Genomic DNA, 18,414 nt, shown 5'->3' on the forward strand with positions numbered 1-18,414 from the left:
CCCTTCTTTTCCCTGCAGAGTCATAGGGAAGCTCCATTTTTTATTTCTTGAGAAATATCAATGCCGTTCTCCAAAGAGGCTGCACCAATTTGCATTCCCATCAACAGTGTAAGAGGGTTCCCCTTTCTCCACATCCCCTCCAGCACACGTTTCCTATCTTGCTAATTTTGGTCATTCAACTGGTGTAAGGTGATATCTCAATATGCTTTTCATTTGAATCTCCTTGATGACTGGTAATGATGAACATTTTTTCATGTGTCTCACAGCTCTCTGTATGTCTCCATTAGAGAAATGTCTGTTCATATAATTTGCCCATTTTTTGATATGATTGTCTGTTTTGTGCGAGTTGAGGTTGAGGAGTTCTTTTTAGATTGTGGATATTAAAGTTTTGTCTGTACTGTCAATTCCAAATATCTTCTCCCACTCCGTGGGTTGCCTCTTTGTTTTCTTGTCTGTGCAGAAGCTTTTGATTTTGACCCCTTTCCCTCTAACTACCCATGTCCTCCATGCTTTTAGATATGCTCCACAAATAAGTGAAACCATATGATAATTGACTCTCTCTGCTTGACTTATTTCACTCAGCATAATCTCTTCCAGTCAAATTCCTGTTGATACAAAAGTTGGGTATTAGTCCCTCTGATGGAGTCATAATACTCCATATTGTATATGGACCACATCTTCCTTATCCATTTTTCTGTTGAAGGGCATCTTGGTTCTTTCCACAGTTTGGCGACCCGCCATTGCTGATATAAACATTGGGGTACAGATGGCCCTTATTTTCACTACATCTGTATCTTTGAGGTAAATACCCAGGAGTGCAATGGCAGAGTCATAGGGAAGTTCCATTTTTAATTACTTGAGGAAACTCCACACTGTTCTCCAAAGAGCCTGCACCCACTTGCATTCCCACCAACAGTGGAAGAGGGTTCCCCTTTCTCCACATACCCTCCAACACAAGTTGTTTCCTGTCTTGCTAATTTTGGCCATTCTAACTGGTGTAAGTTGATATCTCAATGTATATCTTGAAAGGAGTTGCTGTGGCTCATATCAGAGAGATTACTGCCTATATTCTCCTCTAGGATGCTGATGGATTCCTGTCTCACGTTGAGGACTTTTATCCATTTTGAGTTTATCTTTGTGTATGGTGTAAGTGAATGGTGGAGTTTCATTCTCCTACATATCATATAGCTTTCCAGTGTTCCATCACCATTTATTGAAGAGACTGTATTTTTACCACTGTATATTTTTTCCTGTTTGTCGAAGATTATTTGCCCATAGAGTTGAGGGTCCATATTTGGGCTATGTATTCTATTCCACTGGTCTATGTGTCTATTTTTTATGTCAGGACCATTCTGTCTTGGTGATCACAGCTTTGTAGTAAAGCTTGAAATCAAGTAATGTGATGCCCCCTGTTTTATTTTTGATTTTCAACATTTCCTTAGTGATTCAGGGTCTCTTCTGATTCCATTCAAAATTTAGGATTATTTGTTGCATCTCTTTGAAGAATACCAGAGGAATTTTGATTGGAATGGCATTAAAAGAATACATTGCTCTAGGCAGTATAGACAATTTCACACTGTTTATTCTTTTGCTGCAAGAGCATGCAATGGTCTTCCATCTTTTTGTGTCTTCTTCAATTATTTTCATGAGTGTTCTGTAGTTCTTCGAGTACAATTCCTTTACCTCTTTGGTTAGTTTTATTCCCAGGTACCTTATGGTTCTTAGTGCTATACTAAATTGAATTGATACGTTAATTTCTTTTTCTGTATTTTCATTGTTAGTGTACAAGAAAACCACTGATTTCTTCACATTGACTTTGTATCCTGCCAAGTTGATGAACTGCTGTATGACTTCTAGTGGTTTGGGGGTGGAGTCTCTTAGGTTTTCCATATAAAGAATCATGTTATCTGCAAAGAGAAAAGGTTTGAATTCTTCATTTCCAATTTGGATACATTTTATTTCTCTTTGTTGTGTGACTGCTGTTGCTAGGACTTTTAATACTATGGTGAACCAACAGCTTAGAAACCATGAAAAAGAATGAGGGAAATAAATGATGCCATGAAACGTTCCAACGTCAGAATTATCAAAATACCCAAAGGGAAGGATAAAGAAAGAAGTCTCAAAGATCTAGTGAAATAAGTTCTTCACGAAAAATTTCCCAATCTCACATATTGAACGAGCAATCATGTACTAGAGACCTAACAGTCTCCTCCCAAGATTATAGATAACAAAAACAAACCAACAAGAAAACTGATAGTCAAACTGAGGAATCAAAATTGAAGGTATAATCTTTTGAAAGTCACTAGTACATAGAGGTTCCTTACTTACAGAGGAAAGCCCATCAGAATCATGTCAGACCTCTCCACAGAGACGTCTCAAGCAAAAAAGGCCTGGAAAGATATATTCAGGGGACTAAATGAGAAGAATATACAGCCAGGAATACTTTATCCAGCAAGACTGAGATTCAAAATGGATGGAGAGATAAAGAGTTTCCAAGACCGGCAAGGCTTAAAAGACAATGCAACTACCAAGCCGACACTAAATGAATATTAATGGGGGTTCTATAAAAGATGAAAAAATCCTAAGAATAGCATTGAACAGAAATATAGAGACTATTTACAGAAAGATAGACTTCAAGGTCACACAATGTCAATAAAAACATATCTATCAATAATCACTCTCAATGTGAAAGGCCTAAATGTGCACCCCCAAAATGGTCCAGGGTTGCAGGTTGGATAAAATGACATACTTTGTCTACGAGAGACTTTTGAACCTAACGATACACCCAGACTGAAAGTGAAAAGACGGAGAAATATCTTTCATGCCAATGTACTCTATAGAACGCTGGCTTAGCAATTCTCATATCAGATAAATTAGATTTTAAACTAACGACTATAGTCAGAGATACAGAAGGACCTTACATAATTCTTAAAGGAACTATCAACCAAGATGATCTAACAACTGTAAATAGCTCTTTCCCCAATATGGGTGCAGCCAATTACATAAGAAAACTGTTAATCAAGATAAAAAGTCATATTAATATGAATGCATTAATAGTAGGAGATCTTAACACACCTCTTTTATAAATAGACAGATCATCCAAGAAGAAAATCCATAAAGAAACAATAGCATTTACTGACACATTGGACCAGATGGACCTCATAAATATATACAGAACATTCCTCCCTAAAACAACAGAACACTCATTCTCTCAAGTGCACATGGATCTCAATCACTATCCATCAAGATGATCTAACAATTTTAAATATCTATGCCCCCTATATAAGAGCAGCCAATTACATAAGAAACTGTTAGTCAAGATAAAGAGTCATATTGACATGAATACATTATAGTAAGAGATCGTAACCTGCCTAACATCATCCAAGCAGAAAATCCATAAAGAAAGCATTAAATGACACATTGGACCACATGGACCTCATAGATATATACAGAATATTCCACCCTAAAACCACAGAATACTCATTTTCTCAAGTGCACATAGAACATTCACAAGAATAGACCACATACTGGCTCAGAAATCAGGACTCAACCTATACCAAATGAATGAGAATATTCCCTGCATATTCTCAGATCACAATGCTTAGAAACTGGAGATCAAGCACATGAAAAAGTTCCTAAGGAACTCAAGCATCTGGAAGCTAAAGAGCTCCTTGGTTAAGAATGCTTGGATCACCACACACAAAAATAGACTCCCAATGGATGAAAGACCTCAATGTGAGAAAGAATTTCATCAAAATCCTTAAGGAGAACAGAGGAAGCATCCTCTTTGACCTCAACCACAGCAACATCTTTCTAAGAACATCACCAAAGTCAACAGAAGCAAGGAAACAAATGAACTATTGTAATTTCATCAAGATCAAAAGGAAACAGTGAGCAAGACCAAAAGACAACTGACAGACTGGGAGAAGATATTGCAAATGACATATCCAATAAAGGGCTAGTATCCAATATGTATAAAAAGCTTGGAAATCTCAACACACAAAGAACAATGTAATACTCTGCAACCATAAAAAAAAAAAAAAGAAATCTTGCCATTTGCAATGACGTGAATGGAACTAGAGGGTATTATGCTTAACGAAATAAGCCAATCGGAAAAAGATAACTATCATATGATCTCCTTGATATGAGGAAGTGGAGATGCAATGTGGGGAGTTTGGGGAGTACGAAAAGAACAAATGAAAGAACATGGGATTGGGAGGGAGACAAACAATAAAGGACTCAATCTCAAAAACTAGACTGACGGTTGCTGGTGTGAGGGGGGACAGGACAGGGTGGTGAGGATATATACTTTGGAGAGGGTATATGCTATGATTAGTCCTGTGAATTGTGTAAACTTGGCGATTCACACACCTGCATCACTGGGGATAAAAATAAGTTATATATTGATAAAAATAATGAATTAATTACTTTAAAAATTTTTAAAAAGATAGAAATCTTGAATCAACCAGGAGATCATAGAAGAACTCAAACAATTCAGGGAAAACAATGATAATGAAGACATTTTGGTCCAAAACCTATGGGATACAGCAAAAATGGTCGTAATGGAGAAATACATATCCATCCAAGCTGCCCTCAAAAAATATGTAAAAATCCAGTATATACCAGCTGTCTCTACACCTTAATGAACTGGAGAACCAACAACAAATCAAACCAACTTCATACATAAGAAGGAAAATAATCAAGATTAGAGCTGAGATCAATGAGGTAGAAACCAGAGATACAGTAGAATGTATCGATGAAACTAAAGTTGGTTTTTTGAAAGAATCAGTAAGATCGACAAACAATTGGCCACACTAATCTTAAGGAAGAAATAAAGCCAAAATTAATAAACTTATGAATAAAAAGGGAGAGATAGCAACTAACACCAAGGAAACAATTATCAGAAGTTATTATCAATAGTTATATGCCAAGAAGCTAAGCAATCTAAATGAAATAGATGCATTCCTGGAAAACTTTAAATGCCCAGAATTAAACCAGGAAGAAATTAACAACCTGAATAGAACAATATCTAGTAACTAGATTTAAGCAGTGATCAAAAACCTCCCCAAAAACAATAGCCTATTACCCGAGGGATTCCCTGGGGAATTCTACCAAACTTTCAAAGAAGAAATAACACCTATTCTCCTGAAGCTGTTTCAAAAATTGAACCAGAAGAACAACTTCCAGACTCTTTCTATGAATCCAGCATTACCCTGATCCTTTAACCAGCAAGGACCCTATCAGAAAAGAGAATTTTAGACCTATATCCCTGATGAATATGGATGCTAAGATTCTCAGCAAGATCCTAGAACAGGATACAACAGCACATTTAAAAAAAAAAAATCCACCATTACCAGGTGGGATTCATCCGTGGGCTACAAGAATGATTCAACATTTGCAAATTAATCTATTTGATAGAACAAATCAATATGAGAATATAGAAGAACCACATGGTCCTCTCAATTGATGCAGAAAAAGCATTGGACAAAATCCAGCATCCGTTCCTGATCAAAACTCTTCAAAGTATAAGGATAGAAGGACCATTCATGAACTTCATCAAATCTATGAAAGACTCACAGCAAATATCATTATCAATGGGAAAAAACTTGCAGCCTTCCTTTTGAGATAAGAAACTTAACTAAACCCACTCTCAACAATCTAGTTCAACAAAATATTAGAAGTTTTAGCAATAGCAATCAGACAACAAAGAGAAAAGGTATTCAAATTGGCAATGAAGAAATTAATCTCCTCTCTTTGCACATGACATGATTCTTTATATGGGAAATCCAAAAGACTCCACCCCGCAAACTACTAGAACTCATATAGCAATTCAGTAATGTGTCAGGATACAAAGTCAATGTATAGAAAAAGGGGCTTTCTTTTACACTAACAATTAAAATACCGAAAGGGAATTTAGAGAATCAATTCCATTTACTATAGCAACAAGAAGCATAAGATACCTGGGAATAAACCTAAACAAAGAGGTAAAAGAACTGTATTTGAGGAACTACAGAACACTCGTGTAAGAAATGGAAGAAGACACTAAAACAAGGAAAACCATTCCATGCTCTTGGATCCGATTAATAAACATTGTGAAAATGTCTATACTGCCTCTAGCAATCTATCCTTTTAATGCCATTCCCATCAAAATTCTACAGGTATTTTTCAAAGACCTGGAGCAAATAATCCTAAAATTTATATGGAATCAGAAGAGAAGCTGAATTGCTAATAAAATCTTGAAAAACAAACATATAACTGAGAGCATCGCATAACCTGATTCCAAGCTTTACTACAAAGCTGTGATCACCAAGACAGCATGGTACTGGCTTAAAAAGTGACACATAGACCAGTGGAACAGAGTAGAGAGCCCAGATATGGACCCTCAACTCTATGGACAAATAATCTTCGACAAATCAGGAAAAAAAATATACAGTGGAAGAAAGACAGTCTCTTCAATAAGTAGTGATGGGTACACTGGACAGCTATATGTAAAAGAATGAAACTCGACCATTCTCTTACACCCTACACAAACATAACTCAAAATTGATAAAGACTTCAGCATGAGACAGGTATCCATCAGAATCTTAGAGGAAAAGATAGGCAGAGATTTCTTTGATATCAGCCACAGCAACATCTTTCTATATATGGCTGCCAGAAAAAAAAAAAAAAAAGAAAAAATGAACTTTGGGCTTTATCAAAATCAAAAGCTACTGCACAGCAAAGGAAACAGTCAACAAAACAAAGAGGCAATTCACGGAATGGGAGAAGATATTTGCAAATAACAGTACAGACAAAAGGTTGATATCCAGGATCTATAATGAACTCCTCAAACTGAACACACACAAAACAGACAATCATATCAAAAAATGGGCAGAAGATATGAACAGACTCTTCTCTAAGACCTACAAATGGCTATCAGACACATGAAAAAATGTTCATCATCACTAGCCATCAGGGAGATTCAAATGAAAACCACATTGAGATACCACCACACCATTTAGAATGGCCAAAATTAGCAAGACAGGAAACAACATGTGTGGGAGAGGATGTGGAGAAAGGGGAACCCTCTTACACTGTTGGTGGGAATGCAAGTTGGTGAAGCCGCTTTGGAAAACAGTTGGAGGTTCCTCAAGAAATTAAAAATAGAGCTTCCCTACGATCTTGCAATTGCACTAGTGGGTATTTACACCAATGCTACAGATATAGTAAAAAGAAGGGCCATCTGTACCCACTGTTTATAGCAGCAATGTTCATGGTTGTCAAACTGTGGAATGAACCAAGATGCCTTTCAATGGACGAATGGATAAGGAAGATGTGGTCCATATAGACTACGGAGTATTATGCCTCCATCAGAAAGGATGAATACCCAACTTTTGTAGCAAAATGGAAGGGACTGGAAGAGATTATGCTGAGTGAAATAAATCAAGCAGAGAGAGTCAATTATCATACGGTTTCATATACTTGTGGAGCATAACAAATAACATGGAGGAAAAGGGGTAATCAAAAGGAGAAGGAAGTTGAGGAAAATTAGAAGGGGTATAGAGAATTATGAGAGACTATAGAATCTGAAAAACAATCTGAGGGTTTTAAGAGGTTGTGGTTTGGAGGTTGGGAGAACCAGCTGGTGGGAATGGGAGAGGGCATGGATTGCATAGATCACTGGGTGTGGTGAAAAAATAATGAATAAAATAAAGAAAAAAAAGAAATTAACAAAAAATAAGTGTTATGTGAAATGCACGCTGACAACACACACACACACACACACACTCACACACACAGAGAGATAAAACTAAAACAGATGGGGAGGAAGTGATGAATCGCACTAAAGGAAGCAAGCCTCAAATAAAATACCATAAAGGGGAAAGGAACAGAGAAACTAAGTCACAAACCAAACAAAATGGAAAATATAACTCCTTCATTATCAATAAGTAGTTCAGGTATACAGGACTAAAGTCTCCTATCACTACAAAAACATTGTTGGACTGAATGAAAATTAAAAGAAAAAAAGGCCAAGAAGTTCACGAGAAAGAACAAAAACAAAGTGAGCTCAACCTTATGTTAACCATAGCAAATTACCTTCCACTATAAAGATACACATAGATTGAAAATGAAGGATTTGGAAAGACAAAGATTATGCTATTGGCAACGAGAAGAGAGCCAAAGTAATTGTGCCATTGGCAGATAGATTTTATAGCTTTGAGAGACAAAAGATTACGGGAAGGTGTTTTGTCTTGATGGAGCATCAAAACATCAGAAATGTGGATGAATTGCATTGTATACACCACCTTCCTGGCTGTATCTAAATGTTGGAAGCATATTATCAGAATGGAATGGAGATTAGGACCACAATCCAATATTGTTGGGACTATGATATCCACTTACAGCACAGGACAGATCATCCAGATGGAAGATGCTAAGGAATAAAAGACATCATCATGGGCTCTCTAGACCAACTGAACTTTGGGGAAACATGCATAAGATTGAGTCTCTGAGGACCTTAAGAGAAGTTCTTTCCAAGGTCATACCTTACATTGTCTATCACAAATCCTGTGCTAGAGTCCAAATCTAGTCGTCATTAATAGAAGACATTTCAATTACTATTTTATAAACTTATGAACACGAAGGTAAGAAAAAAGAAAAAAAGTCACTTATGAATGGGTAACACAGACAGACACTAATAGGTGGAAAACAGTACACACTCGAGAACTAGCAATGAATCAAAGAAAGAAAATATAAATGAAATTCAGAAAGTACCTTGAACAAAGAAAATTCAAGAAACTTATAAGATGATGCCAAAATATTTTATGGGGAAATAATATAGGATTAAATGAGTGTACTTCCAAAAATTCAAAACACTGAAAAAAATGAACCTAACATGAGGCCATAAAAACTAAAAAAGAAGAATCAATCTCTAAGTTAACAGGAAAAAGAAAATAATGCATATGATCATCAAAATAAAAGAAATACAAACAAATCAATACGAAAAAATCAGGAGAACTCACAGTTCAGTTTAGAAAACTTTAACAAACTGGAGGAGCCAATACCTGGAAAAAACTGGGAGACAAGCATACAGCTGAAAGAATGAGACCACATGACAACTGATAGAAAGGAAAAAAAAAATCTAAAAGACTTCTATACAGAATTATGCCGGCAAATCCAAGAACTGAGAGAAAAGGATTTATTCCAAGACACATATCAAATTCCAAGATTAGGTCAGGAAACCTACAAAATCTGAGCTCTCTACTAGTGACACAGCGTTTGAAGCAGCAATCAAACACCTCCCAATACACAGAAGGCCAGGTCCAAATCATTTTCCTGGTCATTTCTAGATATTTAATAAAGTCAATGTTGTTTCTTCTCATCGATTCCAGAAATGGAGGATGCGGGCAAATTCTGATGTACAAGTATAAGGACCTAATTCAGATAAGGACATTATAGGAAACAAATTCCATGCTATTTTAATAAGAAAAGATAATAAATAAATAATTCTGTCCTTTTCTCTGTCTGTCTTCATCTGGTTTTGCAAGGGCCAGTTTGTATTTATTTTAAGTTTTTGATATGTAGAGGAAGCCAGTCTATCATCCAATCTTTTTTTTTTGACAGAGTATTCACTGATAGTTTAGCTCTATATACGACCTAGTGCCCATCTTAATATATACCACAACTTCTCAAAACCCAAAACCAGTTCCCTCATTCCCCTCATGTCTACCTTTTCTGCAACCCTAAGCTAGTTTCAAAGAGTGCTGAGACACTCAGGAGTGATATCCATTTGCCTCCTTCTCTAATTTCTCCCCCTCAGTGTTCCCTTTCTTTACTAAGAGCCAAGGTATTTCCCTTCCTTTACTCAGGGCCAAGGTATTCCTCATGAGGCACACACAGGGGAAGCCATATGATATTGCCCTTTGTCTGCTTGCCTTTTTCATTTTGAATCACCCTTTTCTGTATCATTCCTGTCAATGAAAGTACCAGGGATTCATCCTCTCTGATGACTGAGGAATATCTGTTGCCAATATTAACCACACTTTCTTTATCCTCTAGTCTTTGCAAGGGTATTGCCACTCAATCCACAGTTCTGCTCCAGTGGGCATGGCAGGCCATTGATATAGGCCATTCCTTTTCCTCTTATTGAAAGGACTTGATCAAAATATCTATACCCATTACCACAGCAGGTCAAGTTACCTAATGAGGACAAGGGGTGCTGTGCAGGGCTCTTCCTTCAGCATTAGCTCTCATGTAGAATGTCACTCTCCTTGAAGCCTTTGCAAAGGTGTTTAAGGTAAAATCAAGGAGACAGATCCCTAATACCTAATGACAGGTGTTTCAGAACAGTAGGAGATGAGGACACAGAAAGCACAATACATCCATGCCTTAACATTTTTCCTTGAAAACGGACTTTCCATACCTTAATCCTCACTGACCCATAGTGAAAAGACAATGAGAAAGGACTCTCTCACCACAGGATGACAAATACCACAGAGATCTGATGATATCCAAGAGGCCTCATTGTTTACTGAGATCTGTAGAAATTGCAGTGGAAATAGGGAAACCTTGCCATCTCTGTATAAATGTTGGCCCAAATGATGGTATACCAATTGTCATTTTCTTTTATCTTTGTCTAGAAAGGGGAAGTGGGAAATTAACACAAGACAACCTGAATTCTTGATCAGTCTTAGAGAGTTCTTTTTCTGTCCTTCCAGGGGCGTCTCCCAAAGTCATAGGATTCCTAGGTCATGAGAAAGGGAATGGTGCTTCAGTGAAGCCAGCTTTTATGATGTCACAAATCTTTGAGGTCATAGGCATGCCTGAACACTACACTTGGCAGGAGTAGTCATGGGTGGGCCAAGAGGATCCCATGCCCTCCCCAATTGCTGGAGCAGCCTGGGTCTCTCACCAAGGCAGTTTGCAAAGCAAGTTGGTGTCACATTCTCTTTTGCCAAATATGTAATCTTTGGTCATGACTGTCAGCACCATCCATCTAGACTCTGGATAAAGGCAAGAACCCAACATTCCATCCTACCCACAAAAGGCCAAGACAGAACCAGGCCTCAAACAAAGCTTCAGGGGAGGAACACCACACGCCATACATACGTATGGTCCTCCCAGCCATTAAAGGTGCTTCTGGCCAAGAAAAGAGCCACCCAAAAAAAGCTCAGAGGGAACACCCAAAACCATTCCAAAGACATATCTGGAGTCTTCAAAAGCAATGACTCCAGTACTGTAACGTCTCAAGAAATCATGCCAAAAGAGTCTTTTAATCTTCAAAACTGACCAAGCACCAAAGGCAGACTTTACAACTTATAACGTGAGGCACAGAACAGACGCATGTACTTGGGGTCCACATGAGTAAGCATGGATCATGTTGCAAAAAGCCCATAGCCCAAGTGAAGTCATCTGAAAGACTTTCATACCCAATTTAGGATGTCAACATGTATCTCCAAATGTCATCATTGAACATGATTCGAATGTCAATGAACCTTGAGAATTCCCACAGGGTGGTGCAACTACCCTCTGGGGAACTGAATGGAGATGTGGTAGCACAAACTTGCCTTAACCCTCTCATGACCATCTCCGAAATGGTTTTATTTGATAACCAAACAATGCTTCATGCGGAAGACAGGAATGTTCTAATGAAACCAAGACAGGTTGAACAATGTGACAACAAAGGGCCATTACAGCGGGGCAGACAGCTGATGGTACAGGTTGGTGAGGAGATACAGGAAGAAAAGAACAATAGAATTTATAAGGGATCACATAGCGAAGGTCTGGCATTTTAGGATGGTTGGAGGTACTCTGTTCCTGGCTGCATTCTATAGGGACTTAGGTCCAAAAAAAAAAAAAAATCTTCTGGCCCCAGTAAATCCTTGTAAACTCTTTTTGTGTTTGTTTTTTTTTTTTTTTTTCGCAAATGATCCACATGCACTTTCGACAGAGAGACAGAGATAACAGTCAGGGGTGGAGCTGGAGAGGGAGAAGCAGACATTTCCCAGAGCAGGGAATCTGAGACCATTGTTGATGCCATGATCCTGGGGTCATGAGTTGAGCTAAAGGCTGCCTTTGAACTGATGAACACACCCTGGGACCCAAACTTTGTCTTCCTAATACCTTCTAGTTCTAGAAAAGAACCACGACTCTCTCACTGTTCAGAAATGCATGGGATACGGATTTTTGATTGGGCTGGTGTTGCTTGCTCTATCTGCACTGCTTCAAGAGCTGGTATTGCTTGTCAACTTGAAGTCAGTGACTTGGCTATGAAGACATTTCTCTCACATGGATATTTTCTTAAAGAGAATACATTCATTGCGAACTTTTGAAGGGGTTTGGCACTATATCTTCTGTTGCCCTTTTTCTGTTGATGGCGATTGGAATCCTCCCTATCTCCAAATAAGGTTCTCCATTTTTGCTCCAAGATGAGGGACATTTTCAGCTCTGATTTCACAAAGAAAAGTTTGGCCCTCTCTTTTCTTTCTCTCCTTGGTCTCCTCACATAAGCACCTCTTGGTATTACTTGGAGTCAATGATTTCCCTAAGCTCATTGTCATGGTCCATCATTCTTTCTTCTCTCTTTGGATTTGCTTCCTTATTTTCTAGTCTTTTTCTTCCAGGTCACTCATTGGATCCTCTGATTCTACCAGACTGCTGGACTTTGCATCCAATCTGTTACCAATCTTTCACCAGGAACTCTTTATTTTCTTTTATTTTTATCAGTTTTAACTCTGTCATTCGAGACTCCCTGATATCTTCTGTGTTTTCTGATGTACAGGGATTATCCTGGTTGCTGCTTTCAATCCTCCATCGAGCGTGTTATATGTAGAGGTTTCACTCTGATGGTCTGGCCAAGATCATTTCTTCTCCTTTTTCCTCGGCATCAATTGATTCTTTCATCTTTGCACTGGATCTAGGTCTCTGACTTCTTCTCTGAATTCGAAAAGCCCATCCTGTTTTTTACAGTGATGGTAATTTCTTTTGGAAAATGGATCATAGATTGCTCAAGACTGGCCCTTGAGGCAGTCTTGTGGGTCTGTGGTATGTATGCCCTCTGCTGTTGTGTTGTGGCTGTCCCCTGTCCTTGATGGCAGTCTTCTTCAGAGGCTCTCACGCCTGAGGAAAATAGGGTGAGGTTTAGCGTGGTGGGCTCTGGTATACCTGTGAAAGAAGATGTTGAACCAACTCATCAGAATGGATGGCTGCAGAATGCTGTGGTCAGGAAAGAGAATGTGGGCAGGGCTTTTTTATAGTTCCCTACAGGAGACTCTGTTCTCCTGGGACTAAGCAACATGGACTGAGGAAGGCAGTCCCCCCAGAGTTCCACAGTTACGACTTCGTGTTTGCAGGTTAGGCAGCTAACGTCCTCATCACCTTATCTTTGGACAGTAGGTCAGTCTTGATATTGCTCGTGAGAAATCCCAAAATTTATTTTGCCACCATAAAGTCATCTCCATGCACATTGCCTATCACGGATGCACTGCCAGAAGCCACTATCTTCCCACTCTGTCTCCTGGTACTGTCTTTGAACATGGTTTCTAGGCTGTCTTCACCTGGTTGCTTGTTGGTGTTTTCTCCAGGAGAAACTCAGTGTTCTCTCGAGTCTATGTCTGCAAGTCTGCTGATCTTAAATCTCCAGGACTCAAGACTCATTGTTGGCAAGAACTCATGCCATTCAGACCCTTTGATGGTCACAGCCAATGGTTTCAGGAAACATGCTCCTTGTGACTTCTCAGTGTGCTCCTGTCTCCTGTGCCATTTTCTTTCAAATTGGCTCACTTTTTTCTGAAGCACCAACTGCCCATGTCTTCCCAAAGCCATGTCTTCAACTTCACCAATAGTCTCTGCTACTTCTTTTCTCTTTTGCTGTGGGGTTTTGTTTGTTGCCTTCATGTCATTTACTGCCATGTTGCTCTTGATGTGGTAATCTCCCAGTTTTGTTCAAGCATGAAGAAAAGCTTGAGTTCCCAGCCACTACTACCATCTCACTGTCCTCTGAAGACACTGCAAACTCCTACCCAGCCATACAAGAATAAATTCTTGCCCCTTGCCTCATATGGCAGAATTGTGGAGAGCACTGGGCTACGTCACATCTATCCTTGTCAGAAAGAGAAATAACACACAATTTCACTCTCTCATGGTAGTCAAGAAACATGTGAAAAAGAATAGGAAAAAGGGACAAACAATACGCCTCTAATCAGTCAGACAATTTTTTTTTGTATGTTTGAAGACCAGTTAGTAAGAATATGTGTTTATAAAAGAGGACTAAATGAGACATTCTTTGTAGGAAATGTGGCTGAGTAATGGAATGTGAGTTTTCAAATCATATCAAATTGAATTGCTATTCATAAAAGACCAATTTCTTATCTCTTGAAATTTCATTATTAGTGTTATATGAAACACACACACACACACACACACACACACACGAGACACATGAAAGATGGGGAGGAAGTGAGGAATCACACTAAAGGAAGCAAACCCCAAAGAAAATATCATAATGTGGAAAGTTACATTAAGACTCCAAGTTAGAAATCAACCAAAATGAGAAAGATAACTCCTAACCTATCAATAATTACTTCAAGTATTCAGGATAAAATTCTCCTATCACTATAAACAGACTGTTGGACTGGATAGAAAAATTTTAAAAAAGGAAAAAATGTCAATAGGAAAAGAATGAAAACTCAACAAGCTCGACCTTATGTTGCCCATAAGAGATTTCCTTCAACGATAAAGATACACACAAAGATACCTTCTAATATAAAGTGAAGGAAATAGGAAGTCCTAGGTTATGCAACTGGCAAGGAGTGGAGAGCCAAACTATGCTTTTGGCAGAAAGAGAGATTTTATGGCTTCAAGACACAAAAAGTTAAAAGAAATTAACAGAAAATTAACAGTTAACAGAAGTTAAAGTTAACAGAAAACTTAAGAGTTATAAGAATAAAAGTTAGCAGGAGAATTGAAATAATGCATATGATCATCAAAATAAAAGAAATATAAACAAACTAATAGGAAAAATTCAGGAGAACTCACACGTCAGTTTAGAAAACTTTAACAAACTGGAGGAGGCAATACCTGGATAAAACAGGGAGACAAGCATACAGCTGAAAGTATGAGAACAAATGACAATTTATAGATAGGATAAAAAATTTCCTAAAAGACACCTATACACAATTATGCCAGCAAATCCAAAAATAGGATAAATTCTAAGAAACATATCAATCCCCTCGTTTAGGTATAAAACCTACAAAATCGAGCTCTATAGTCAAGAACAAGGTGTTTGAAGCAGTAATTAAACACCTCCCAAAAGACAGAAGGCCAGGTCCAAACCATTTTCCTGGTCAACTCTTTTAGAAATTTAATGAAGGAAATGTATTTTCTTCTCATCGATTCCAGAAATGGAGGAGGTGGGTAGACTCTAATTTACAAGTATAAAGACCTAATTCAAATAAGGACATTTTAGGAAACAAATTCCATGACATTTCAATAAGGAAAGATAATAAAAATGCAATTATTTCCTTTTCTCTGTCTTCACCTGCTTTAGAAAAGACCAGTTTGTTTTTATTTTAATTTTTTGTTATGTTAAAATAGAAGGCCTATCAACCATCATACGTTTTTGACAGAGTATTCACGGATATTTTAGTTCCATATACGACCTAGTGCTCATCGTGATATATGCCACAATTCCTCAACACCCATTAGTCAGTTCCCTCATTCCCTGCATGTCCCTCTTTTATGTAACCCTCAGCTTGGTTCTCAGAGTCAGGAGTCACTCCTGGTTTCTCTCTTTCTGTGACTTCTCCTTCAGTTTTCACTTCTTTAATTTAATGGTATTCTTCCTGGGGCACATAGGAAGGAAAATATATGATATTTCCCTTTGTCGGCTTGCCTTTTTTGTTTTGCATAATCCAGTCCTCTGGCATTCATGTCAATGCAAGTACCAGGGGTTCATAGCCCATGAGAAATACTCTGTTGCCAAGATGGACAACACCTTCTTTATCCACTACCATTTGCAAGGGTATTGCAGCTCAATCCACAGTTCTGCTCAAGTGGGCATTGCAGGGCATCCCTATAGGACGTACTTTCCTTTGATTGAAGATACTTGGTTAACATGGCTATGCCCATTACCACATCAGGTAGTGTTAACTCATGATGACAAGGAATGCTGTCCAGGGATCTTCCATAAGGCTAAGCTATTATGCAGAATGTCACTCGCCTGAAGATTTCGTAAATGTGTTTAAGTTAAAACAAGGTAGACAGAGCTTTAATCCCTTATTACTAGTGAATTGAACACTAGGAGATGAGGACACAGACAGCACAATACATCCATGTCCTAACATTTCTGCTAGATAATGAAATTTCCATCCCTTAGTCATGACTGACCCATAAGGAAAAGATGCTGAGAAAGGACTTTCTCACCCACAGGAAGACAAACCTCAAATAGAGCTAATGATACCCTCTATATTTTCAGTGGAAATAGGAACAACTTGCTTTCTCTGGAGAAATGTTGCCCTAAAGGATGGCATACTGAACGTCATTTCCTTTTCTCTTTGTCTAGAAAGGGGCAGTGGGAAATTAACACACAAGACGACCTGGAGTCTTGATCAGACTCAGAGGGCTCTTTATCTGTCCTTCCAGGGGCATTCTACTTAAAGCCATAGGATTCAAAGGTCAGGAGATAGTGACTTCGGTGAAGCCAGCTTCTGTGATATCACAAAGCTTTGAGGTCATAGCAACCACTTTTTTCAAAAACATGCCTGATCACTACACTTGGTTGGAGTAGTCAAAAGTGGGCCAAGAGGATCCCAAGCCTCGCAAACCGCTGGAGCCACCTGGGTCTCTCACTAAAGCAGATTGGTAAATGAGTATGTGTCACCTTCTCTATGGCCGGATTCATAGTCTTTAGTCGTGAATGTAAGCACCAGCCCTCTGGACTCCAAAAAAAGGCAGGAATCCATCATTTTATCCTACCTACAAAAGGCCAAGAAAGTTGAGGCCTCAAACAAAGCATGACGGGAAGAACTCCATAGCCTGCACATGGCTATGGTCCTCCCAGTCAATCAGGGCGCTTCTGACCAGGAAAAGTGCCACCCAAGAAAAGCTCAAAGGGAACACCCACAAGCACACCAAAGACGTGTCTGGAGTATTCAACAGCAAGGGCACGAGTACCTTGAGCGTCTCCAGATATCATGACAAAATGGCATCCCAAGCTTCATAATTGACTAAGAACCAAAGACAGACTCTACACCCTAGACCCTTAGGTCCAGGATGTACCCATTTACTTGGAGTCAACAGGAGCAAGCGTTGAGCTTTTGGAAGAGAAGCATAGCCCAAGTGAAGCCATCTGAAAGACTTCCATGCCCGATTCAGGAAAATGACTTGTATGTCCAAAAGGACGCATTGAAGAGGATTGAATGTCAAAGAAGCTTGAGCACTCCCACATGGTGTTGCAGCTACCCTCTGGGGAACTGAATGGAGATGCAGCAGCACAGGTCTGCCTTAACCATCTCATGACCATCCCCCAAATAGTTTCATGTGATAAGAAAACAGTGCCTCTTGTGGAAAATGGGCATGTTCTAAAGGAGCCAGGAGAAGGGAATAATGTGTCAACTAGGGCCATTATAGGGGGACTGACACCGGATGCTACAGGTTGGTAAGGAGATACAGGAACACAACAGGAGAATGAGCAAGGGAGCTCAGAGCAAAGGCCTGGCATTTTAGGATGGTAGGAGCTACTCTGTACCTGGCTGCATTCCTTTGGGACCTAGGTCCAAATTAAATACACCATCTTCTGGCCCCAGTCAGTCCTTTCACACTGGTTTTTTTTTTTTTTTCAAATGATGCACGTGCAAATATTTGAGAGAGAGACAGAGAGTTTACAATCAGGGGGTGGAGGTGAGAGGGAGCTGACTTGCTCCTAAGTAGGTAAACTACTCAGTGCCTTTTAATCTTATCTTTGTTTCTGTTCCCACATAAGGGTAATTTTCAGCTCTGATTTCTTAAAGAAATGTCCAACCCTCATTTTTTTCTTGTCCCTAGGTCTCCTACAATAGGCACCAGTTTCTATTCCCTGGAGTCAATGATTTCCATAAGCTAATTTTCATTTTCCACCATTCTTCCTTCTCTCTTTGGTTGCTTACTTATTTTCCAGTATTTGTCTTCAAGGTCACTAATTGGATTCTCTGCTTCTGCCAGCTTCCTGGCCATTCATCCAGTCTGCTACCACTCTTCACCAGGGACTCTTTGTTTTACTTTATTTTATTTTTTAACACTTTTATCTCTGTGGTTCGACTCTACCTGATGTCTTCTGTGTTGTCTGATGTATAGTAAGTATCCTGTCCGCTGCTTTCAATCCTCCATCAGGCGTGTCACATGTACAGGTTTCTCATTATTTGTTTTTTTTTTCCCTCTTGGCATCAGATGATTTTTCCA

This window comes from Mustela nivalis, assembly GCF_964662115.1.
Source record: "Mustela nivalis genome assembly, chromosome: Y".
Lineage (NCBI taxonomy): Eukaryota > Metazoa > Chordata > Mammalia > Carnivora > Mustelidae > Mustela > Mustela nivalis.